Genomic DNA, 27,457 nt, shown 5'->3' with positions numbered 1-27,457 from the left:
TTTAGCTATTTTATCTATTTAAAAATAATGTCCCAGTAAAGAAAATGGAACAGGTTGTAATATTATTTTGAGAAATTCATTACTATGTATGGAAATATTAAATGATGTGGTGTCCAAACAAACAAGTAAGAAATACTACAGCAGCAACGACTGTCTTAGAGCTCATGGTGAGCCATGAACACCATCCATCTCCCACTTTGGACCATCCTGTGAACTTTGAGAGGCTGAACCTCTTACTTGCTAAGAAATATCTCCCAGGAAGCTCAAACAACAGAACACCTACTAAAGGCAGAAGGTAGTAACAAGGAAGGCATCAGCCCAAAGCTAATCAGCATCAGTCTATCTACAACTTACACTGTCAGACTAACTCAAAATCAAAAGTTTGTGTGCCAGTGGTTGATACAAAGTGTTAGTACAGGATGTACTATGGATGACATCTTGATTAACAAACCAGAGCAATAAAAACCTAAAATTCCATACATTACATGGATTAAAAGCTGGTTAAATTATAGGTTGCCATATGTAATTATAAATAGGAATCATATTTAACAACTGTTTCAAGTATAGTCCCTAAGGGTCTGTTCTCTGCTACTGAACATTTCCACCAATGACTTGGGGAAAAAAAACAAATATGAAAACATTACTGAGAAAGAATACAGATTGAGGGAAAGAAGACTAGACCAGTAAAACAAAGTAAACTGGATGGCTCAGTAAACTATGCACAGTGAGAAGATACACATATATATATAGTCAAATGTAAAAATCACAAACCTGGAAGTGAAGTATGAAGGCCTCAATAACAGGCTGAGGAATCTATCCAGGGGACAGCCAACTCTGGAGAAAAAAATCCGTGGGACTGTGGATGAAAGTTAGTTTCCTGCACAATAAAGTAACCAAGGGGGCCAGTGTAATCTTGGGGTACATAAGCAGCAGAATCTTGAGGGGCAGCAGGCTGTATTATGTTTTTACGTGGTATTGGTGCTGTCATTCCTGAAATCTGCTCACAGTTCTGGCATTTACAATTAAAAAATGATACTGGAGAATCCGAGTCCAGAGAAGAGGGAATTGAATCAGTAAAAGGCAGGAAAACATGCTTTGTGTTGAAAGACTTAAGGGCTCAATCTATTTAGCCTCTTTCAAAAAAGACAGACAATCTCACTCAATCATAGCCCCTACACAGTACAAAAGGAAAAGAAATCTGACAGCTGATGCTGCTGCAGTTTAGACAGAAGATGCAGTGGCTGTATGTCGAAACTCTATAAATTCACATTAACTACAAAGTTCCACTTTCACTCCAAAGTTGAGACGGTAGAAGAATAAAGTAAGTGCAGAGAATGTGTGCTTTCAGCATAATCAGAGAACTGTGCATGAATGGTTCTGTAAAGATGGTATTCCAGCTGAAGCACAAGCACTGACCTTGGAGCAACAATTCATACAGGAGTCACATTGCTTAGGTTATTTAGGAAGTTAAGTTAGACGACCACAGTCATCCCTGTTGACCTTCAAATACATGACAATAGCTGAAGATTAGACACTAAGTGTGGAAGAAAAATAATACATTCAAGATAGCTACCCAGTATAAACCGCTCTAAGAACCATCTTTAGTGGGCATGCTATTGACCATGAACTTCAGTTTGTCCCTTACAGCTGTGAGTTGGCTAAAAAATCCTAAGACGACTGGCAAAATATTTTCACCTCTACATGAGCTGCATAAAAGGCTCAAGAACAATTGTTCTCAGTGAGGAGGAAACCAGAATAGGAGAATCTTACTAACCTTGCACTATTGATTAGCTTCACTCAGCTAAAACAGTAGTAAATGCTGATGGACTATTGCCTATTACTGCTAGTCAAGGCTGCTGTGTGCATTGCTGTAGAAGAGACCAGTGACACTTCACTGAAAAGAGGAAATTTCTAAATCTATTTGCTGAAGTTTCATTCAGTTATTAAAATTCAATCCAGCTTTTTAAACTGCAGAATTTATTTGTCTTCACTAAGAGGAAGGATTGCAAACCAACCACTAGTAGCTTTTACTTGGATTGATTCTGTTATTTGAACATGAGAGGTGACTCAGAATTACCCCAGCATCATGCTATCTGTGTTATTAAAACCTTCTATAGACTTACGATATTTGAAAGGAGACTCTGATATATTCAACTGTTCATTACTTCACTATATCACTCTTATTTGCTTGCATTCTTAAGCTAGGAATAGGAAGAGTGAGATGCTGTAAGCAGGCAGGCTCCTACACAATTGCAGCTTGAGTGCAAAAAGACACTGCATGATAAATTCCCACCTGCACCACTCTTATCTTCTTCCCATTTCTTGTGCCCTCTCCCACTCACCTGGAACTGAACACTTCCCCTTTGTTTTATCTTATCTTGAAAACAAGGAAATGCCACGAGTTACATGTCAATATGACCTCTGTGAACTGGGAAAAAGCTGTCTAATGTAATGCCTTGTGGCTCCATTAAACCAACTAAAGATGCATCTTGAATTCTGGCAGCGTTGGGAAAAGAAAAGATGCTTCAGGCTGTGAGTTTAAAAAATGTAAAGAGAGTAGAAATAAAGACTTGCTCTTCTGCTCAGATGTCCTTCTTAAGATGAGCTTACACAGGAGTTTCCCAAAATTAGCCTTAAACTCTGTTTTTCCATTTATTGAGTACATTCACTTTGTATATATTTGTATATTGAAAATGTTAGCATTTTAGGCAAGCTGAAATTTAACTGGGAAAATGGAAGTAACCTCTAACAAAGCGGTTAGGAATTTTCTTTCGATAGTTTAGGAATCAATGAAAGAATATGCAAGATGAAACATTTGTATTTATGCGATTCCTTTTCCCTTATCAATGTACAGATTCCTTGCCCATAGAAGACTGGGAACTGAATTTTTCCTTTAGCTTTCTTCTTATACTTCCATATCATGTACTTTCTGACCTGAAAATTTAATGTACATGGAATACTCTTTTAGATCAAAGCAGATCCTTATAGGTTCAATTCTTCACTAGGTTCCCTTCCCACATTGACCACAGCAAGCAGATCCAATGTGGAGGAACAAAGGCAGAATGGTGGCTTTCTCTGAGGATTTATGAAACGGTCGTGCAGTCCCTGGACTGTGCAGAAAAAATAAATACAACTTAAAGAGCTGGTTTGAATATCCCACACTTCTGCAGTTGCACTTACCTGTGAGTGGAATCAGCACCCAATAAATGCTGTCTCAAGCCAGGGATGACAAAATTTAAGGAGCACTAAGCATCCAGATGAAATCTCTGATTTACATCCATATTTGCCAGGAAGGATCCAAGTTTTCTAATGCTGTGGAAGTAAAAAAGTCACTACCTACTATAATATTAAACTAAGTAAAGTCAAAGAGACCTTAAAAACTTCAGAAGGTCTTTGGAGAATGGAGGAAGACAATGTTCCTGCATGAGTCTTCCCATACTGATATCCGGACTTGATCTGAAGACAAATGACATTAAATATATGCCAACTATATTTATATGTATTCACTGAACAAATGAATGCAGAGACCTTTTTCCACCCGTAACTGTTGCAGCAGTATACGCTTTTTTGGGTGGAGATGTCATCTAACTAAATAGATAATCTGATATGACCTTTAGTATGGGCATTTATATAATCTCACATACATCAGACCATTTTTTTGCCCTTCAGGGCCCTACAGAGGAAAACCTGTAGCAAATGCTTACTGTGGCATGTTTGGTCCCCGACTATACCAGTGTAACAATACTGGGTTTTAGGAAAACAGTGTAATTTCTGGGTGCACATAGTGCATCAGTGTCAGAGCAAGATTTGATAGAAAATTACCTTTAATTACCTTCAACTTTCATTTTCTTTGATTTCAGGCTGTCTCTTATAGGAAAATCACCAGGAAAAAAAAAAAAGAGCATAATGTACCAGAGGTACTTACAGTTTACCTGAAAACGGTTTGTTTTTTTTTAATTTCCACACCACTGGTGAGATAAAGAAGCTGCTTTCCTGTGGGCCTGTCTGACTGTAGAGGGGATCTGTAGTCATTTTTTAGCTGCATCTGGAGATACCTGATCTTGGATGAAAAGAACTGGTGAACTTTTGATAACTACTTTGCTGAGATGAAGGCTGAAGACCTGCCCTCAGGTGTGACAACAAGATACTCTGTAGATATCCCACAGAAATACAGATACTGCTCCATGAGACGACATTAAACTAGAATTACATTTCACTAGCTTCACTGTCAGGCCAGGGGAAGAGTAAAATCTTTGCTACCCTAAATCCAGAGGGACAGCACTAGCAAGTTCCCCACCTCATCCTGTCTGTACAACGTAACTCTCTTAAGAGAGCAGAAGACAGTGCTTTTTCTACAGCCAGGATGCTGCAACTGCTAGTAAGGGAATTAATAACTTCTTCATGAAAGGCTGCTGAGATGAAGCTCATCTGCTTGTAAAAGAACTCAGATCAACCTGTCACTAGCTACGATCACTACATCTGGTCCTGGACATCACTCCCAAATGGTGCCACATTACGTACAGACAGCTATAAAGTGTTCACCACCACAGCTTAGCTTTCTGAGTGTTAGCAGGAGCTGTCACTGGGCACTTCTGGCCTGGCTGGTCTGCATCCTGTCTTAATGCTATTTACTCATGGTCCTGCTATGAGTGTTATCAGACGTGCACAGCCTAGTGGGCAGCCGCTGTGTATTGCTCTCTTCAGCACTTCAGGTTTGAAAAGGAAAGATGTGAAAAGAAGTGGAATAGTAAGAAAATGCAGTGTACTATAACAGCAAAACCAACACAAACTCTTGCAGCAACTGACTGCTTTTTGGCATTGCACCTAATTCAGACATTTTCTCTGAACAATAAGAGGTTAACGATCACAATAAGTCAGTTGGAAAAGAAGTGTTTAATTAATCCACCAAACCTTATCTGTTAGCAGATAAGTGGGAACCAGATTAAGGAGATCACTAAAAGACAGGTAGCATAGATAAGAGCAGAAAAAAAGCAGATGTCATGTTTTCTCTTCCTCTGGAGTAACACAGCAGCAAGGACATAGAAGCAACAAATTTGAGACAACTTTTTTACTAAAAGAAAGGGATTCTCAGCTCAGAGTCTCAATCAAATGCTCCATTTCTTACACGTTCACCAACACTTTCCAAAATGACCTAGTTTGCACCAGATGTGTGCAAAAAAATTGACATGAAAGGTTACAGATGGTGCAAAACACTACCAGCAAGAAAGAATTACAAGATTTTCTGTATTCCCTCACTGTTTGAAGTTAAAATTTAACTATTTTTCACACTACAGAGTTAGTAATTACTATTTCTGCCCTCTAAAACAAAGCACGTAAATTATCTCTCATAAAACTACAATCTGTGAAGGATCATTGGTCTGAGAAAAATATCTAAATGTTTCTATACCATCAGTAGAAACAAAGCAAGACTGTAACTCTTCTGTATTACAACTTTTCATATATTCCAAAAAAATCTTTTGAAATAGAAGAATACATATCGGCACATATTTTAATACGAAATCTCAAAAGAACATGAAATGCATTTAGCTCCTCCACAGAATGAGTAATTTGAACAACATTTACTGTGATAGAAAATGTGGGTATTACTTCCCTCTTCTCCCCCACACCACACACAAAAGGATATGTTTTGAGAAAATTACTTTAATATTGATATTCTTCTTGTAATAGAGTCCTTGTTACTAAAGCAGGACTCAGAGCACAAGTAGCACATTACTGGGGCTGGGAGGTGAAGGCAGATTGATGTTTAACTTTGTCATATGCTTTGTAAACTGGAAGAATGGAAATCCAAACCAAAAATCAGGAAATGCTATTACTGGTAATAGAGAAAGGTGCCGGCATGACGAGCCTCTTGTGTGGGAACAGTCATGAGGGAGCAATGCTGCAGGAGTTTAGTAATCCAGGGCTAGTCCCAGGGGCAGCATGCAGTTCTCAGATCTGCTTCTCATTCACAATGTGGGCAGAGGGGAAAGGAGACCTTGGGATACAGCAGGATGTCCCAAACAGCAGGCTTTTTGCACTGGTCAGTGAGGAAGGGCAGGAGAGGAATGAAGCATTTGTCCAGCTAGGAGAAGAGTAGGTGGAGGCTATTACAATCATCATTCTGAAATTATTATTTGACAGTGTTGTAACCCACCTGCACTGTTTATCCCACATGTGCCTGGGATTGCGTTGAGTCAAAGAGAATCCAGTGGCAAAAAGATGGTAACCCCTTGCCTGACCCAAGTGAACCTTTAGAGTGGTCCTTCCCTGTCAGTGCTGCAGAGCATTCAGTGGACTCTACTTATAGTACATGTAATAATACCAAAGGACACTTTCATGCTCTTGGGAAAACAGCCTTTTTCACATTCCCCTTACTCATTGCACACCATCTACTATCAGCCTCCAGTTCTGCTTACTGACTCCTGCACACTGATTTCAGTGGACTTTTGCTGAGAGAAACAGGAGTTTAAGGAGCTTAACACTGTGAACCACTGTGTTTGCCTTCTGTTGTATTAAAATGTCTTCAGTGAAGTTGAAGGTTTCAAGAAATTACAGTTTCCCCTAGAAAAGGTGAATCACCAGAGGTGAACAACAGAGGGGAAGTTCCATAGCTTAGCAAGGTTTCATATTAATCCATTCAACGATCTGTCACCACAAACCACAGTGCCCAGACATACCAGGGAACAGTAATAACTGTCTTTCTAAGTGTGAAAACTGCACCTATCCTCAAGAAACAGGCAATACACTCCTGTGCTATTTCAGATTTCAGCTTAATGTAATCAGATACAGAACCCAACATCTGTTGGATGAGCTACTCGCATAGGATTATACAAAGCAAGCATCACATTCAGGGGACTGCTTTAAACTACAGCCTCCAGTGTTCTCTACTTCTCTTTATGCTCTTCTGTTTCTGAACCATGGTACTTACCATGTGCTGTGTGTGATGCTCAGTATTGCATTCACTGAAGTCTTTATTTCTGGCAAAAACTGACATATGCTTCTAGCTCTTACTGCTTAGTAAGTTGTGCAAGACAGACAGAAGCCAATCTAACAAGTACAAAGCTATTTAAAAGACCTTATCTGCAATTAGGAAACAAAGATAGAAAAAAACCTGGGTTTTATCAAACCAAATTAATACTGGATTTTCCCAATCCTTTATTCATAGAATTGGGCTTACAACAGACTGCTGTTGACTTCGTGTCTGGAAAGGTTTGGGGATGACTGCCTGATAACACTAGTCTTCCAAAGCAGTGTTTTGATGTCTGTTGCTGAGGGCCATTTTTATCATTGTGGCCCTGTAAATACATGCATGTAAAGCATCTAAACCATTAGAAACATTTTGTTCAGAAATACTGCATATGTGATCCACCATCTCATCCAGAAATCACTTCCTCGTCATCAGTACTGTCTTTGCATTGCAATTATTTATTTCAGTGTTTCCTACATGTAGGAACAATCTTGCCTGTACTGCAAGTCTCAAACACCATCTACCCAGTGGTACCAGGCTGTCTAGATATTCCTCTTTCTCAGGACCCAGTAATTGGTACATATTGTTCAACTGCTTAATGGATCTACAACACCTGTATCTCTACATCCTTGCCTATATTTGGGTATATTCCCCCATTATATTCACTTCTGGGGTAGTCGTTGTTTCGAATTTAAGGAAAGGGGAGAAACATGTAACCTGGGACATGTTGCTTAGAAGATTATACCACTGACAAGTGGCATGATAATATGTGCCTCCAGAATGAAAACTGAGCGGAGCTGACAGCCATAGCATTCTATAGGTCATGAATTTTAATGAGTCTAGAGTCTTTTAAAAAGTTCAGTATAACTACACCACCATTTCCTTTGCTTATATATTCTTGGCATTTATTTCACCAGGGATATAAGATAGTTAAACAGTATTTTTTTGGTTAAGACTTCATCTTGTCCCCTTACTACTTGCTGCTGTGCAATTAATTCAACTAAATCATTTAGGAATATTGCAATATATAGCTACGAGGAGAAACGAATACTCTTTCTGAATTTCAGGACATAGTTTAAGAGCATCCTTTCTGGCTCATCCTATGCAAAACTCCTACTGAAATCTCAGGGAAAGGAATGCAAGATAGGACACTTGGAACTTTTCATTGTTCAAAAAAGATCCCTTAAGCAAATACAATGTGAATTTCCAGTAAGTGATAAACTTCCTCTTTGGCTGACGTCATTCAGCCTTTTTATTCTTGTTGCTTAGTCAGGATTCTCTAACCACAGATTTTAAGTGTCTCACCTAACGTTTTCACAGATGTGGTTATCCATGAGGGCACTATTCATAATGACCAGTTTAAACCAGAGTAACAAAGATGTCAGGAAATCACACAGCACAATTACTGTATTTTGAAAAGCCTCTGATTTTCTGCAGGAAACCTACGAATTCCTAAGAGGGCACTTATTTGGTAAGGTTAATGTTTATCACATTTTGAGAACCAAATCTGCCTTAATTCATTAATCTGAAATAATTAAGACAATAGCTGCCTATATCTAAAGTCCAAATATGAATGAATGAAACAACTTTTAAAAATCACTGAATTTTCATTACAATCAGCAGAAGGATTCTTGCTTCTCTGAACATTAGAAAATCTGAGAATGGAATCATTTTCCCAGATCCACACTTAGAAACCTAAATTTAAGTGATTTTGTAATACCTCGAAATACAGCTCACTGATTTAGGAATCAAACTACACTTACATTGTTACTTTTAAGTACAACTTTAAAGTTTTGGGTTTTTTTAAGTCAGGGAAAATACAAGTAAAAATCTTTTTATTCTGTTCTAGCTCTTCTATTGCTCTCATCACAGTGTCAAACTGGAAATGAATAAGGAGAATAATTTCCCACATCTATCCAGATGGAAAACACCGTAACAATCTGAAAATACCACAAGCAAATTAATGCCTTCATTTTGTCCTGGGTTTGGAAGGGTTTTTGACTACTGCTGATAATATTCAGTATCAAAATCTAAAGTTTATTTTACAAAGTGTAGCCCTTGCAAGACCTACATACTCTACACTAAGGTGCAACAATTTCACCTGCTAGTAAATGCTGTGGCACTTAGGTTTTGATAGACAAAACCAAGAAAGCAGTTCACGAAGCCAAGTGTCTTCATGTTTGTAACTGTCATTCAAGGCCCACAGATAAGAACAAAACAACCCATTACACCTGTGGGGAATCTGGATCTGCAATTAGACCTACAGAGATAAAAATGCTTCCTTTTGAACAAGGCACATTATTTCAATTTCAAACTTCTCAACATACTGTGATTCACATTGTGAACATGGTCTGGTATCGACCCAGCAGAGAAAGTCCTGAGTCATAAATAGGATTCCTGAGAGCTAAAATAGTAGCCATAAATTCTGATCATAGCCACATAACATTATCCTAATAACCTGGCCTAAAGCAAGACATCAGTATCTTACTGAAACAGTAATCACTTTACCTGGAAATGTGTGCTCATCTCAGCTTTAAATTTTCCATCATTTAAAATACTTCATCTTTGCACTTGGTTCATGGCAACTGTTGTTTCACTTTCTAATTTTTATCACTTCTGAAAGCTATGAAGAAAACCTCCTGCCTGAGAAAGTAAAATAAACCAACACTGGCATTCAGAAGTGAGTTCTATTTCTGTTAGAAAGGGCAGAGCTGGTGATATCATACAATTATATATTAAAGATAAATCTGGTCCACAGAAAGGGAATATATAACTTGAAAAATATTTTTACCTTAAAAAAAAAATCTATTAATGTAGGGAAAATATTTTTGTTAAGGTTTACAAATCCAGCTTGCTTGCATTTACATATTACTTGTAATGAATCACTAAAAGGATTAGGAAGGCAGTCAATCAACTAAGAGGAAAAGCAAAGTTTATGCAGACTATTTTTAGATTTGCAAGCCCTATCACGAGGAGGCTCCTGGCTCTCACAACAGCCAGAAAGCCCCACGGTTTTGCAAATAAGCCATGATCTAGATATATTTTCAGGATGACTATTTCTCTCCAGCTTTGTAGAGAAAATCAATATCTTGTTTTCAGATGTGTAAATGTAGTCGTCTCTCTAAAGTGCCCCGGTCAGTTTACCACACGTTCAGCAGCTGCTTCTTTCCAGGCTATCCCACGATTCCCAGCCTATGAGGATTGACAAGGCAATGATAAACTAATGTGCCCCCTCAGCTCTGTGCGCAGCCCATTGTTCCGGCAGCTGAGACCCTCTGCTTCTATTTGCTTTCTCCCACATACATTATTCAACAGCCCAGGAAAAGGCCAAGAACCTCTTTCATTCAGGAATTCTGTATTAAAATAATCAATTTCAAACTGAAGCGGGGAAAGGAGCCTTGCTACAGGCAAGGCCTATTAAATAAGCCACCAGCCTCTGCCATTTGCATTGGAATCATGCTGTCATGAGGTAATATATTATTATATTTCTTATCCATAAAAGGAAGAAGAAACCCAAGAATACTTTCCCCTCTTTCTCAACAAAAACATTAATTATAGCAACACCTTCCTGATGTCATATTTTGGCACTATTTCCAGTGTAAGCACCTCATTTATGAGGGTCTGTATAATAGACTACATTGGATACAACTTGATTTAGAAAGTCTTAGGGAGGAAAAGAGATTTATAGTTCCACAATAGACAAACTGAATGTTAAAAATAGCTAAAACCACTTTTTCTGAGTGTTTTAACAGAGAATGCAAAATCCATTGTTCTATGCAAATGATTTCCTGGCATTAGCAGATATTCAACTGTGCCAAAAAGATGCTCAACACTGTTAAGTCATAAACTGCACGACATTCAAGCGCAGAATTTCTCCTTACAGCGCTACCAGAAAGGGAATGCAAGAATAAAGGCAGGATAAGTCATTACTGTTGCATGTCACGATTTTTTTCTATGGCACATTTAGGGAACATAAGACCACCACCTTCAGAAACAGTGAAAAGTGTCACTTCTACAGTGAAAGAGCAGTGATCTCTTGCACAAAATCCTGCACAGAGGCACTGTTTTTTATGGTATTAATTGGGTCAATTTATCGGGGCCAGTTCTGTTCACTCATCAGTTATACTATCTTACTGCACTGGTGGGTTTTCAGCCTAACTTCCCTCCCTCTTTTCTGAAGTCATCCACATTTATGACAGCAGTATTTTTAATTCATCCACTCTTGACATCTTGTAGGTAAATTATGTAAAAGAAATACTGTGTCAACAGTAAGAAAGGATGGAAAAATTCAGACCAGTGGCCATGGGAGTTAATGAGAGCATCTTACTGCCTTCAAATGGTATTGACCACTGGCCCCTTCTGTATTCATGTTTTGTCTTCTTTCCTACTTGAGATATCATATTGGTTCCTTGTTATGAATGCTCCACCCATTATTTGACATTTCTGTTAACCAAGTATTGTCAGTATTGCTTAAAAATTATTGAAACCTGGTAAGACTTTGGTCAGAAAAACATTATACAGTTAAACCTCAGCAGCAGCAGCATCAACCTAGTAAGCACAGGGGTGGTGAGTGACTAATTAAAGCTGGTTGTGGACAAGCTCTGCTCAACTTCATTAAGGGTAAAAGCTGCACCAACAGCCTCATACTTTCTGCCCAGTGTCTTGGCTGTGATGTCAAACAAAGTGTAAAACTCCAGATGCTGCTTTCAAAAGCCCGAACTTTCATCTCAGAGGGGCATAGCAAAATAAAGGAATTTGCCCCATTCTGATAGCAGACAGGATTTTTTACCAGTCTGTTCTGACGCTGGCACTGAATCTGGACATTTAGAGACTGCTATTCTGACAGGAAAATCCAAATGTTTGAAGTTGGAAACACAATCTAAATTGGAAAAGGTTAAATGCACTGGGATTTGTGCTCATGGGTCACTTCCAAGCTCAAAATGCTCAGTGAGTGAATAAAACATTCCAGAAAGTGCCGTGTACAGCATGAGGCATCCAGCTTCAATAAGCAGATGATTTTTTGCCAGCTGATGAGCAGTGCCACAAAACTATTCACACTTTTGTTTTGCACTCTGGAGGGTTTAATTTCATAACTCTGCAAGAAATGTGCATGAGACTCACCTAGAGATGAGCCAGTAAAGCACTTCATTGTGTCCAGATTTTCCATGGTATGAGCATACTGAACCCTCATATTTTCACTGTGCAAAACAAACCAATCCCTCCTGCTTAGTATTTGTAGTTGTGAGGATAGGAAATCATTCATATGACAGCAGTCAGGTGCTACCTGCTTTGGTGGGGAGTAAGAGAGTGGAACTTTGGATTCTAAACCTTTGCACAAACTACTCCTTTGGCAGAACTGAGAGCAAATGGTAAGGAGGGAGTACAACCAAGTCAGACCAAGATGAAGACTGCTCCAAGTCCCTTCCCCTACACTGAGTCACAATTTCAGTGGGAAGAAAACTTGGGAGCACAAGCAGGAAGGCTTGTGGCAGACTGACCTAGTCTATGCTGCTGAAGCCTGCACCTGCTCCATGGGCGAGGCTATGATGCCAGGTCTAGTAACACAGACATAGCCTAGCACTTGTAAGGTGTGTGTCTATCTCTCAAGACAAGTTTATTTTCTCAAAGCCTGTCTTTAAAAGACTTATACTCAAATTTACCATGGCTTTTCTGTCAATCACCCCTTGAAGATATTTGTACATCTTATTTTTATTCTAAAAGAGCCTCAGAAACTGTAGACGTCATGCTTCTTTTCAAAGCGCTGCTATTGAACCTAGTTACTCACTACCATTAAATCTCTACAATTAATATTGTCTAAAATACAGAAGCAACCTCAAAATGTTTCTAACATAAAGACATTTCCCCAGCACAGTTGGTCCACTGACCTGTATGTAGTTTCTAGCAATAGTTGGTAGCTATTCTGACAGTAGCTTCCATACAGAATTTGAATTTTAGAAAACCTCCAAATTAAACCAACCAGTGTAATTATATAACTGGGGGTAGGAAAAACCTTATGAAGTGAGGCTGTCTGCCTTGCACAGCTAGCTCAGGGCTTAAAAGAATGAGGTATCTTGTAACGTGTGCCAAAATCTTGTGGCCGCTGTAAAACAAACTCTACTTTTCATTTTCTTCTAATGGACTGATTTGAAATGCATGCTGATGCAAAAAAAAAAAAAAAAAAAAGAATAGAGTTCAAGACTCCATGCAGGCAAACTATGCAGTTTGAAAAAGTTCTTTTTCAGAGATATGTTTACCTTTTATAAGCGTCTCACTAAGCTAAATGCTTTAGTAACTGCGGGCAGCTTCAGTTACTCATTATTAGATCTTTGATGTAATTCTTCTCCAGCATTCAGCATGTGAATTTATTCTGCAATTTGCACTCAATGCTTGTAGTAAACCCAACATGTACAAGACGCTGTCAACATTTATCTGCTGCTTTACACATGCCCAGAGCACAGCAAAGGGAAAGCGGCAAGCATTTGTATTTCTCAACTCAAAACAAGGTACATTCACTTGACACAGTGCAGGATAAAAGAGTAAGAAGCAGAGATGTAAAACTAAACAGCAAATATAAGAGGAAGGAAAGGATAAGATACAAAAAAAAAAAGAAAAAAAGAAAGAAAAAGAGAAAAAAAAAGAAAAAGAAAAAAAAAGAAAAACCCCACCAATTGAAAATAGAAAGATAAAATAGAATGCAGGATCAAAGAGAGAAAGAAATCAAAATCTTAAAAATAAACTCAGATCTGTAACATTCTGAGTGCTCCCAGGAACAAGCAGAGCTCCCACTGCTACTAAGAGGAACCCAGAGGTAGCCAAAAGGCAGGTCTGACCACTGCCAACCTGGATGACTGCAAACACCACAGCAGGCAAAGGCAATAATTCACACTGAGTCCCCTGCTAGTCTCAGCTCCGTTCTGAACATATAAGCAAAAAGTAAGACAGGAACAATTGCCTGCCAATGGGCATGCACAAACTTACACAGAGAAAGAAACTTGATTCTCAGAGCTCTAAAAGATGGTGAAATTGCACAGAAAATGTCCAGGTATCTCTGCAGTATAATGAAAAACAGTCTGGTAAAGTCAGGAGAACATCACAGAATGAGTAATTCAAAGGATAAGCCATATGGGTCCTGTCTAACTATGGTTAGCTCAAAGCACACACTTTCCCCTCGGAAATTGATACATCTGTAGTAAAAACCCTAATGGAGATGTACAGGTTCCTTTTGGATTTATGGAAAAATGCTGACATGTTATTTCTAGAAGGTAAAAGCAAATATGTATCTTTGGAAAATCTCACCGATTTCAAATTCAAAGATTTTTTACTTTTTTGTTATTCATGGTGACAAAGGTTTTGGACTCTGATAATTCTTTTGCTAGCAGAAATTTCATTTTTATTCCTATTATTTCTTCCGTCCTTAACAAAGAGATTTTTAGGAAAGGAAGAAATAAAGATATAAATCCTATGCACTGAGCTTGCAGATGAGTTGAATCGCTAATTACCTCTTACAGACCAATCCCATAAGGTGCCAAATCCTGCTAAAGTCATCCAGCAGCACTGGGACTGGATGGTGCCCAGCACTTTGTCCGGAAGATCCTTGCCAGTACTGAAATGAGCTGCATTGCAATATTGCATACTTGCTACTATAACTGATCCAGAGAAGGGCTGTGTCCTCAGCAATGATTACCTCTCATTGGGAAGTGAGAGCACTTGGCAAGATCCAGCCTTAAAGCTGTCTGGCACATTATCCTATTTCATAGAGTGATTTATTTGAAATGAAAGCATATGGATAGCAAGTGGTACAATAGCGCTAACGTTAGGTGATGCACCCATCATACATGAGAAGAAACGTGGTCTCTCCAAGCTGAAGGTAGCACTGTATATGCTTCTGTCAATACGATCCTACACACACTCCTGATGAGCACATTTTGAGCTGCCATTATCATTAGTGGGAGGGGGATGGGGGATGTCCACATCTCTACGTGTTTTCTGTGCTAATCTGAGAGCTGGACCAAATCCCAGTACTTGGGTCACTTGTACACAGGGTTCTCATTGTGAATCAGGGGTAAAATGGCAGCCTCTCAGTTGTGCTTTGAAACTATGCATTTTTTAAAACTTGTGTATGCATAAGCCTCTTATTTAATGAATGACTCCCTTTGTATTTACATGTTCCACCATCCACAGAACAAATAGGGTTTAGTCGTTTGAGAATAAAAACTTCTAGTCCTAGAGGGAAAGAAGGGAAAGGGAAAAAATAGTTGCAGCTATTTTGTGGAAGTGGTAAAAAAAAATAATCAATTAGCCTCTTAGTTTTAGATCTTACCTGACCTTCAAATCATCCTGTGGACACAAATGTATCCTTTCTTAAGTTACATATTCCACAGCATCAATCAGGAAAACCTATCTGATTTATACGTAACTGAAACATATTGGTTTCGATGCAGCTGAATGCAGATCAAAAGTGGTCAGAAAAGTTATTTTGGGCTGCTCTGGATCATTATCCTAAATTAGAAGGGTCTTACCAGATCTGAAAGCTTCTTAATCTTATGCCTTTTTTTATTCCCCCCTTTAAATTCAGCTGAAAAATGAAATACGTGAAATAATAAATAGATTAAAAATATATGGCAGAAATAATTTCAAAGGATTTACAGCCAAGATAGGAATGTACTGAAAGCAGCATTTTAAGTTGCCTTGATTTCCAAAAGGAAATAGTTATAAATTAGTTCTAGGGCACTCTGACTCATTTATAAGAGTGGTTCAAGAAACTCTTCAATATTAATTAGTAGCCTGTGAATTCAGCCTATGCAATTATGATGAGACAGTTCTTTGGGTATGAAAGAGCTAACTTATCATATTTTTGAATTCACCATCTATAAGCTTGAATATTTTTGTATTTCCATATTTCTCAAGTAGCACTTAATTTAATCTTATCCTCATTTCTTTCAATAAACCATTGTTGCATCTCTTAAGCAGCACAGCTTCCTCCTCTAACTCATCTCCCCGTGAAATTGGTTTAATGAAGCAGAAAGGTATGAAGCATTAACAACACTGGAATTCATGTGGTAGCACTTCATTTTTCAGAGGCACTCACATTTCCTACCTAATTTATAAAATCAGCACACAAATGATTTTTATCACAGCCATTACATCAGTATAAATTACTGCCTTTTCTGTAACAAGGCAGTTAGTCAAACTGTTGAAATTATATCTATTAGTCATAGAGAGGAGGAGGGAGAAAGAAAAACCTGTAGGAAAGATATAGTGTAAAATAAGGACTGAGAGCAGCCCTATTGAAACAGTAATATTAATTTACCAAATGAGCCCAAAGTGCAGATATTTTGCAAAGGAAAATTAAAAACACACAAAGTAAAGCAAATGGGTCAATTTGTAAGGAGCCAAAAAGGAAACTCAGCAAACAAACTATGCTGTATCAGGGGCAGTCAGAAATGCAATTAGGAAGAAGTTGCTCACATCCAAGAGGGTAAGACATTCCTTCCAAGCTTTTCCATTTACCTCACTGCTCTAGCACTGGTGTTCTGCTTCTGTGCATGGTAGCTCCTCCAAAATCACTGTTATCCTGATTTCTCCCATGTACGCCGTTACCTGTTTGCATCCTGCCTGTTCCTTTCCAAGTTATCGGAAATCAGACCCTACCACCCATGTTGCCACACAGCAGAAGCATAATATATAATATTATAATATAATAATATATAATATTGTATTTTTGCTGGGAAAACCTTTTAGTGTCCTCTGCTTTCCCAGTGAGTATAAACTGCTTTTGCAGGTCCTGTATCTCAATATGTAAAGTTTAGCCTGTAGGAAAATAAGTGCTCACTCTGCAAAGGCATCACATACTTGCAAGTGCTTTGGTCTCATCCTGCTCTGTAAACAACACCTGTCTCCGCTAGACCTGTGGCTGCTCTGACAAGTGTGTCCTGGGCCTTCTTTCCTGTTTGCTGTTCTTCAAGCATGACTCCTTCCAGAATTGTTCTGTAAATTCACTGTTACCTGCTTGGTCAGATCTCTCCTTCAGATCTGCCAATGTAAAATTGCCATCTGATAGGGGAAGACAAAAGGTCAGCAGGAAATACTTGTCAGAGTCATGAAGATGCTCCAGAAAATCTGCTCTTCCTATAACTTTTATTCTTACTATGCTTTTTCCAATTATTTCCCACTGATGTACTTCCTCCCTTAGACAGGATGGAAAACACTCAGAGGCAGGGACCATGCCTTCTGGTTTGTCCTCTCACAGCAGCAAACATAACAGGACCAAGGCTTCACAGACACTCCTTGGTGTCATTGTCATTAGGGGCACTAAGTATTAAAATCAGTTTAAAAAAGTAAAAATATGAGCCGATTAGGCTACCAGTGCAATAGCATAACACATGCAAGGTGCACACAGTTCAAGATGCCTTTCCTCACTGTGTTTTGCTTTATATATTTTGATCTCTTTCTACTTACAGTTTTCATTAATATTAGCCTTTCTCTCTGCATAAGATCAGGGACTTCTTGCTTGGCTTTCTCTATTTCCAGCAGATGTAGAAGTGTCTACTGATGGCACCTTGTGGCTAAACTAGAGAAATGCTTGGGTTTAGGAACAAGCATGAAGTAAACCTGGAAAATACCAAGAAAAGGCTATAATATGAGGAGCATATTCTTCCTCCCATAGTGACTGCTGCACAAAACAGTGCAGCACTGTAAAGCTTTGCAGACATCTCCTTGGCAAGGCATTGGACAAACCCTGCCTGACTGCTGAGGGCACCAAGAGCTGCTCCCCTTGCACCCCTCAGTCCCTCACAGAGTCCAGGAATGCAAGCAGGGGACTTAGCCTAAAACCTCAGCCCAGAATGAGGTAGGAGAAGGGGGAAGGGGCCAGAGGCTTGCACTCGGCAAAGTGAATTGGAAATCCAACTAATCCAGCATGTGAGAGAAAGAAAGGAACCAGGTTTATCTGCAACTCAGAGCCCCCGAGATTAACACCAGCTTTGTTGGGTGCCCTTTGACTCTGCAGAAAAGAAAGTCAGCCTGAACCCAGGGACGAGCTTCTACTCGGCATTGGGCAGCAAAACCACTGCTGTCCACAGCAGCCCTTTCTACATCCTTTCTTAGAGGCATCGCAATACCTGCTGCCATGGTCTGGGATGTAACCGCTCTGAAAAGTTGATGGTGTTGGAGAGACCCTGAATGCTTGCTGATAACTGTTTCTGGAGAAATGGTTCCCATGTCTCTTGATTGTCCCCTAAAAGCTCAAGTCCTAAATGGGCCAAGACTTGCAAGTCAGCTGGTAGTTTGTAGTCACAGCCAAAACAACGTGGTGTGACCACAGCCAGTAAAGGTCACTGAGTCCTTGCTGACTAGCTCAGGAGAGTCATCAGTGAGGCACAGCCAAAGCTGAGCATATATGGAGCAGCTCTTGGTGCCCTCAGCAGCCAGCTGAGCACTGGCTCTGTTGGTATTAATGCAGTCATGTTCCTACACACAGAAGCAGCTGACCACAGTTATGTGATGAATAACAGTGGTGGGATAGAGACAACAAAGGACACAGATAAAGGATACTTGTCACCAAGCAGTTTCATGTGGGTTATGTCCTAGGTAGAGAGCAGCAAACCAGGAGGGTGTGTTAAGGTACAGACAGAAGGGATACCTGAGAAGTACTGTGACCACATAAAGTAAGCATGATGTTGTCTCAGATGTAAGCAGTAACAAAGCTGATTTAAAATAAGGCTGCCTCTCATTTACCACATTTTCTCAACTTTGGTTGAGTCCAATTTTTTCTCTCCAACCAATCCAGGTGTTTATCCTGCATGTATCTTTAGGTTCCATTCTGGTTTATATTACCTTTAATACATCATTAGCATAATTCCCAGATTTTTTTTTTGTTGGGTTTTTTTTTTTTTGAACCCTTTTAAGAGCTGGCTCCAAGTGATTGCAGTATAAGGAAGCAGCATACATAGCACCTGAGAAGAGAAACAGAGGTCCTGTGGTTTGCCCAAGATTACCCAACAGGTCAGATCTCCTGCATTCCAGAGATGGGAATATGCAAATACTGGCTCTAAATACAAGTATTCACTCTAGAAAAAAAATGTTATGACAGAAGACCAAGGGGGTTTATTTCAAGTGTGAATGCCTAGAAACAAATCATGCTACATATGGACATATGAAATCTTAAAAGACTAACAAGAAAGATTTATCTTTGCCAGGTAGACTTAGAGTTTCACAGCAGTCTCAGGTCTTCAGACCTGAGTGTCAAGCAGATGTCAAATAAACAGCTCTACATGCCTTATATAAACACCCAAGGCACAAGAAATTACCCTCATTGTCCAGGGGTTGGTGCACCCTATTAAAAGGCAAATGAGACCCCCAGAAACAAGCAGAACAGTTTATAAGCAGTAATACAAAATAAACAGAAAACATTTTTTAACAGACCTCCGCTGCAGCTGTATCAAGATACTGTTTTTCATGGCCTACCACAGTACTGTAAGCAGTAATTCTCAACAGTTTTAATATACACAGATTTTGCATACAACTATACAAAGGTGTCCTCTCAGGCAAATTTGGGGCTTTCCAATCCAGCAGAGACAGAAGAACTCCCATAAGAGATTAAAAAAAAAGGAAAATACTTACTGAAAACACATGTTGTGATATGAAAAACAAAATGACAAAATGACGGACAAAGAGACAAGATTCAGCAGCACCTGGTGTAGGTGGGTTTCTTTTTAGAAAGCCTTTTTTTCCTTTCCTATTAAACCACATTCTGCCACAAAACAACTCCTGCAACTTTTGTCCTATCTCTACTTAATACTAAAAGGAAATTAACACCAACAGATAAAGAATAAAAGCCTCACATCAAGGAGAACTTTTACCTGGAAAAGAAAGAAGAGTGAGAGATTCAGTGAAGACCACAAAAGACTTCGCTGTTCCATATTACCTGGAAGATGCTCAGATACCACTGTGATAAGCAGCCTTACAAAAACTTGGGAAAGGGTTGATGGCTGAAATTGGAATAATTTTTTTTCCCCAAAGTAGATGTTTTACTGCTTTTTTTAAAGAGTAAAGCTAAAGGCTCGCCTTTACCTTTTTGTGTAAATAACTTCCTTTGCCTGGGGTGTTCATCATCGGTTTGACCTTAAAATGCGTGGCAGCGTTCTTAGCAATATTCAATCAATGGTAGGATTAAAGGTGAAATCAGTTACACAGAGGAAGCCTACTGCTGTTTCACCAGTGTGGTGGCTCTAATCTCCCTCCAAGAGACTAAAGATCATAACTGATTTACTTCTCTTCCCTGGGGAACAATTTTCTGTAGCCTGAAGCAATCAGGAAACAGACTGAATTGGCTTTAATACCCATCTGCCCTAGGGGGGAGAGACTGTGAAAAGCTACTACGTTGTTTCTTCTTCATACTTGTAATTAAATAAACTATGACAAATTTGACAGGCAGAATTTCTAGCAGTACCAGTTGTCCTAAAACTTCCTACTCAGTGTGTAATTGATATATAGCAGCTATTCTCAAGCAGTACTGGAGAACATTTAAACATAAAAATCAGTGATCTTCACTCCATGCTGTGATTTAACCTATTGGCATCATACCTCTAATTTTCACACCTACCAAGAGACAAAAATAACTTTTCAAGACTGCGAGACATGTTTAAGCACAAGTAACTGGGGCTTACTTTGATTTTTTTTTCCCTTGACTGGGATCTTTCCATTATTTCAAGAATGCAAGGCATGTAAATGAGATGGCATTGATGTAATGGAGAAACAAATCTTAGCAGTGGTACCTAAACAGTTTTTAGGCCAGAAAAGCACAACCTGGGAACACAAAAGCATTTTTACATAGATTAACATCAAACTGTGTATTACTAACAGCTTAGTCAATGAACTTTTGTTGCTACTACTTTTCAAAACAGTGCCAGAGAAAAATGACAAGCTTTTCTCTGAACTCTTTCTATAATTTAACACATTTCCAAGATTTGCCATGACATAAAAATGTCATTTTAAAAATAAAACTGACTACAGTCCTTTCAAATCAGATGCTCTCTACATTTCTTATCTGTGTACCCCATCATGAGACATTTTTAAATACTCCATGAGGAAGGCAAGTGAACTCATGATTTCTCAGTTTACTGTGTTAGAACCAGACATCCTCTTTCACATGAGCTTAGCTGAGAGTTTATAGCCACATTCAGTTCTGATTTTTTTCATAATTATTTAACTAATTTTTGACTTATTCATATATTACTGGAGGAAAGCAAAGAATTTAAGAAATGCTTTGATTTCTCTGCCCAGACATGTTGCCAAATGATACTGAAGCTTGACATCCGGGCATGCAGAGGTGAAAGAATTGCTACTACACTTGCAAAGAGTTTTCAAAGCACAGTATATCCCTCCAGTGGTGCAAAGGATGACTTCGCTTATCCCTGTTTCACAGATGAAAACATAGACATGGAAATACAACAGAGGCTTTGTCAAAAAGATGCATTGATATTTCTACCCAGGTTGAGGTAACTCAGTGATAACCTCCCATTAAGTGTCTACAAATCTAGTCAGGACACCTTTGAAAAATAACCCACATCAGCTGAGCTACGCTTCCAAAAGTCAGTATTGCTGACAAGTTTGCATATGAAAGCATTTTAAACCTTTGTAGGACCAATGAGGGGAAACTGAATTATGTTTATCAATGTCAGAGGACAGTACAGCAGAATTATCACCACCTCTTTGGTCCACACTGACTGCTACATCCAGTTACTAAGGAAATATAGAAGAGATGACCCTGGTAAGCAGCTATCTAAAGCAGATTTACAGGCTTTAAACAGTCACCTGGTACAACAGAACTACCCAAGTCTACTCAAAGCTCTGAAGTTAGGATCACCCTCTGCAAAGATCCATGGGCTGCTACTCCTAAGTACATTTACCAAAAAATATCAGTCAAGGTGCAATTACAGACTCTTAACCACATCTTACACAGCTATGTGAAGAGCAGAAGTTCTGTGCTGTAACATGCACAGACACGATAGGAAGGGACAGGTTCTGCAGAAGAACTGTGTGCCTGAAAAACTGCGGCGACATCTGAGGGACACCAGTCCTGAACCTGTAATTAATTCCCAGTGCTATTACACTGAATTCTTCCCATTAAAGAAATAAAGAAGCTTTTCAAAGAAAAAAGGAGCTTAAATAAAACAAACAGCAAATGAGAACTGAATGAGAAGCTCAGCACATAAAGCAACTCATCTAAAGATTTTTACTTTGCCAAATTGATAGCAAGGAGAAGTGGTGGATATATTTCCATGTTCAACTCTGTACTTAGTTTTTATACTGTTCTTTAAAACCAAATGTTTTAAAGCATGGCAAGTGTTTAAATTGTCTGTTACGTATGTTTATTTTGTTAAAAGAACACAAATACTTAGCTACAAACACCTAAGACAGGCAAGTAAGCTTCCCAAGAGCTAAACCTTTATGTGTATATGATTAACAGTGACACAAAGAGCCAATAGTGACTGCAAAAAATCTGCTTCATGCTGAGATTGCCAATAGAGAAAATTATTCTGCAAAAAAAATCTGTTGTCAGTTTTTTTAAGAATTCAGATACATTCCAATACTTATAGCTAGATTTATTTAAAAAAAAAATAGGGTTAACTTATAAAAACCAGACTTTTTTAATTCCCATTTCCCCTATTTCTCTTCTGCACCTGCTTTTTATTGCAATAGCCACAGGCTGTAATAAGACAGCAGTGTGGCTTCAAGCCTTGATACAAAGGAAGCTCTGTCTGAGCCAGTTACTCATCCACATGACATGATAGCTCCCATTTCCTCCTCAGTCTTGCTTTCCCAGAGCAGTGACAGAAACCACATTGCAGAACTGTCAAGATCCTAAAACCTGATTGTTAAATGCCAATTACCTTCATTAGGTTTCCTAAAAAAAAAAAAAAAAAAAAAAACGAAAAGGGAAAAAAAAAGAGAGATGCAGAGCAAAGATTTACCTGCTATGCTCCAACTTGATAAACTGGAACTCAAGTGTATCTTGTCTGCTCACAGATCCATCCCACAGATCTGCTCAAAAAACATAGTTGCTTCACTTCAGCTAAGAAAATGCACCCAGAATCAAGCACTTAAAATAAACTTTCCTGTTATTTTTAAACAGCCCTTTGAAAGCCATATTTCTCTTCAAAGAAGAATTATCTGTAAAAATCGATGTAAAAATACCCAGATTTATTCAAAACTTCCCAAAGGAAACCATCTGAGTGATAAATTTAACGTCAGACCAAAACTCGTACAAAACAGGAGGCAGCCAAGGACAAGGCTGCTGGGCCTCTGAAATTCACAGGAGCTGGAGATGCTCAGTGTTTAGAAAGACCAAATACAAATCTTTATGCTTCACCTGAAAGGATCTGCTAATTCCTCTGAAGACCAAAACCACCACAACTTGTACACAGAGGCTGTTCAACCCCCAAAACCATTTACACAGTGGTTAATGTCTGCATGGTGGTGACAGAAGCTGAGGGAAGGAAGTCAGTGAAGTACAACTGCTACCCTGGGGCAGGACTCATCACCCACCGGACCGGTATAAGGCCCCTTTTGCCCCCGAGTGTAAGCAGATAGCGACATTGTGCAGGGCATAACATAACACCACAGATGGACAGATCGTGGCCTCACTACTTCAGTACTCAGTCCTGCTAAGTGCTTGGCCTGTCGTCTTCCCCCTTGGTTACTGGGGCAGGAGGTGAGAAAGAGCATCAATGTTCTTCAGCTGCAGAAGCAGAGCAACAGCACACACATAGTAGGGCCTGGCTGGGAGGCAGAGCATCATGGCAGAAATGATTTTCCAGTTGCTTGGCTCTGTTACCTACTGGCCGGGGGAAGAAGGGGAAGGAGAGCACAAGGGTCTACATGTGGGATGTATGGGTCTACAGCCACATCCCATGTGCAGTTCTAGGTTTCTCCTACAATCAAATGCAAGTAACATCAACTCTTCAGTAAGGTTATTGGAAATCATTGACTGCATTGAGTCAGAGCCTGCAGCAGGGCCCACCTGATCTCATCTGATTTCAGAAGCTAAGCAGAGCCAGGCTCAGTTAGTACTTGGATGGGAGACCGCCTGGGAATCCTGGGTGCTGCTATTTAGATTTCATAAAGGGGTTTTGGGGAACAACTACTGACTTAAATCAAATGTCCATTGCTGCTAGGCGATTAGATGCTTCTCAAACATCTCCTTCTGTCAACCTTAGTGACTATTATGATCCTCAGGAAGACTGGAAATCCTTATTTGAAAAAATTCAGGAAGCTGTTTCTAACGTTGTTAGAAATGTTGCATCTCTGCCCTGATGGCCTGAAGTGTCATGGGCCCACCAGCGCACAACAATTCACCTTAATGTTGCCAATCTAAGTCCATCTGAGCCACTTCAATCTTAGCCGCTTTATCCACTTGTTGGTTGTTCTGGTGTTCCTCAGTGGCCCGACTCTTGGGTACATGGGCATCTACATGGCGTACCTTCACCACCAGGTTCTGCACCCGGGCAGAAATATCCTTCCACAGTGCAGCAGCCCAGATGGGTTTACCTCTGCATTGCCAGTTGCTCTGCTTCCGTTGCTGCAACCACCCCCACAGGGCATTTGCTACCATCCATGAGTCAGTACAGAGGTAAAGTACTGGCCACTTTTCTCGTTCAGCAATGTCCAAGGCCAGATGGATGGCTTTCACCTTAGCAAACTTCAGCAGTTTCTGCAACTTGTCAAGGACTCCATACAGCTGCCTTCCATCTCCGATGCTTTCCCACGATACAGCAGGACCAATCGGTAAACAAGGCATACTGCTTTTCACTTTCTGACAGTTGGTGGGGCCTCTTCAGCACACATCACCTCCGCCTCTGGTGACGTTCCAAAATCTTTGCCCTCTGGCCAGTCCGAGATGACTTCTAGGATTCCTGGACAACTGGGAGTTCCTATTCGAGCTCGTCTGGTTTCATCAAAGTTCATTCTTTGAATTATCTGCACGCAATGGTTTTGTATCTTCCCTCTTCATTCAAAATAGCTGAGAATTTTGAATGAAATAGTAAACTTCACAGTTTCAAGCTCTGACATCTTACAAATATTAGAAATTCCAGTTATACTGGGGCCTGGACCATAACCCTGCACACCCAAAGCAGCAGGAGCCAAAACCCTTTTCTATTCCAAGGGGATGTTTTCCTGTAGCAGCTGTAGCTGATATTCCACTAAAGACCACGTTAGCAGTGCATTCTGGTAAACAATTGTGACATGTATTCTCAAACAACAAATTTAACTGTAACACTTATTACAGTTATGCACCACAGACAATGCAAATAATTCCATCCTTCACATCAGTATGCCTCTCCTGACCCTCTATTACTTTTTCTTCTTTTAATTAATTGCCTTTACTTTCTGCGTCCCCCCGGTCCATCTGTGCGGCAGTGCTATGAATGAGCCTGCACTGCGGGTGTAAAAGGAAAGGGACATTTATAATTTTTATTTAGTTCTGTTATGTGGCTCATTGTCGAACACAGAAAATCATTTTCTATAAAGAAGGGTTCTGGCTCATCAGCTGAGAATAATCCGATTATTTTCCCTTCAGTTACATTTTAAATAAATTACTTTTAAGTGCTCTTGCAACCACTTTATCACCCACACAACTCCAGCTGCATATCAGAAGGTGGCAGACCAAACAGCTGGGGATTTCTGTACCCAATGTCAACCTATTTCAGAGACAGTCTCCATCACAGAAAAACAGCAGACCTTTGACTAGCTGTGATTGCGATTGTCCCCTGGGAAGAAGCATGCACTAATGCTTTCTCACCACTAGCAACATTTCAGCATATTCTTCAAGACAGAAAAGTCTAACACCAAGCGTACCCAGCCCACAAGGTCAAAACTTCCTCTTGTTCACACAGATCACCCAGGAATGACATCTGGATATTAACGTGACGACTAGTTCAGTATGATTCGTTCAGACTGGAAAATCTACAGTTGATCTCATCTGATTCAGGGATCTTACTAATGAGCTGCTCTAGTGCTCCAATCCTCAACTCTTCCAAGCAGGCATATCAGAAGCCTGGATGTGAATCCTGACCTTGGCGTACAGTAACATAGCTGAGTAACCTGACATTGAGGGTTATATTGATCAATCATCATTTCAACCAAACTACCAGTGCTACTGAGTAAAACAGGCACTGTTGTAGGACTTGAGTAAGAGGAAAATTATACAGAAGATGAACATCAACAAAAATTATAGTCTAAAAATCCTCATCCTCCTCAAAAATTATGTCAAAAATGCTGCTGCAAAAACTTTTAAACAGATATTCAACTTTGTCATGGAGTTTTGGAGGATAAGCTTCTAAATGACAACTTTGTGCTGTAGGGGGAAATAAAAAAGAAGGATAATTTTGCAATCTTTAAAATCCTGGGGAGCATCATAAAGTCCCTGCATGCATCTCTCTGTATTTATAATGGGTTAATGCTAAAAAAACTCATTTCCCAGTTCCCCAACCTTCGGCAGATGAAACAGGGAGATAAGAAAGTTGGGATGCTCTTTTGACCTTCTGCCAAAGGTAAAGACCACCTGTCGACCTGAATTTCCCTTGCAAATCTGCTGGAGATGCAATACTGAAACTGCACTGCTGGTGCCTGCTTTATCTCTGATTAGCCATCATTTGGGACAACTGTTCAGCTGATGGAGCAAATGACTGCACTGAGCTGGCATTTCCTACCTCCCCATCACACAACTGTTTAGAATAATATCTCAGTGCAACTGAAACACAGTTTTATTTCTCCTTGCTCATCCAATCCCAGAAAAATCAGAAAAAACTTTTTACAAAGGTTAATTTTTATCTCATGAGCAACACTAGGATCAAGATGGTCTCAAAGAGGTGTTGGTGGCTCAGGATATACCCACAATGCTCAAAAAGCATGTTTCTCTCCAAAGGGTACAACACTGCCCAAGAATATAGTCTGCCTGCTGCCAGGATTTCTCAGGGTTTTGCTGAATAGATGCCAAAACACGACCTAATGGCCTGCTATCTGTATTAAATATCAAATGTCATTCCCCAGTTTTCCCTAGAGATGGTTGCATTTTCTGTGGTAAACGAGTAATCCATGAGTACTGTCTGCCAGTCTTTCCCCCCTGAGATTACATCACTGGAGTCAGGTTACTAGAATGATTACAGGTATTTACTTGTTATCTCCTCTCTCCTTCTCTTTCTTTTCCTCTTTCAGTAGAATATACCAGTTTGAAATGGACCTGACCCTTTGTTTACTGTAGTGTCCAACCTCAGTGTGTGAGGGTGCTCAGACAAGTCTGTCTATTCTGCTGTTCTCACTAAGGTCAGCTTTACCATTCTGCCACAGATTCCTTCACTGCTTTGCCCATTCTTTTTGCATGTGGTCCCAGATAACAGGCGCTGGGAAAGTAGGCTGAAAGTTTGGGGTACTTCAGATTAATTACCTGATCCTGTTTTGCTGGTAGAGGCAAGTTGCTCCATTCCAGGA

The sequence above is a fragment of the Pezoporus wallicus genome, unplaced genomic scaffold, assembly GCF_028554395.1.
Source record: "Pezoporus wallicus isolate ANWC-B61680 ecotype Strahan unplaced genomic scaffold, APGP_CSIRO_Pwel_v1 contig_10431, whole genome shotgun sequence".
Classification (NCBI taxonomy): Eukaryota; Metazoa; Chordata; class Aves; order Psittaciformes; family Psittacidae; genus Pezoporus; species Pezoporus wallicus.
The sequence above is the reverse complement of the archived record's forward strand: the minus strand, read 5'-3'. Positions refer to the sequence as shown.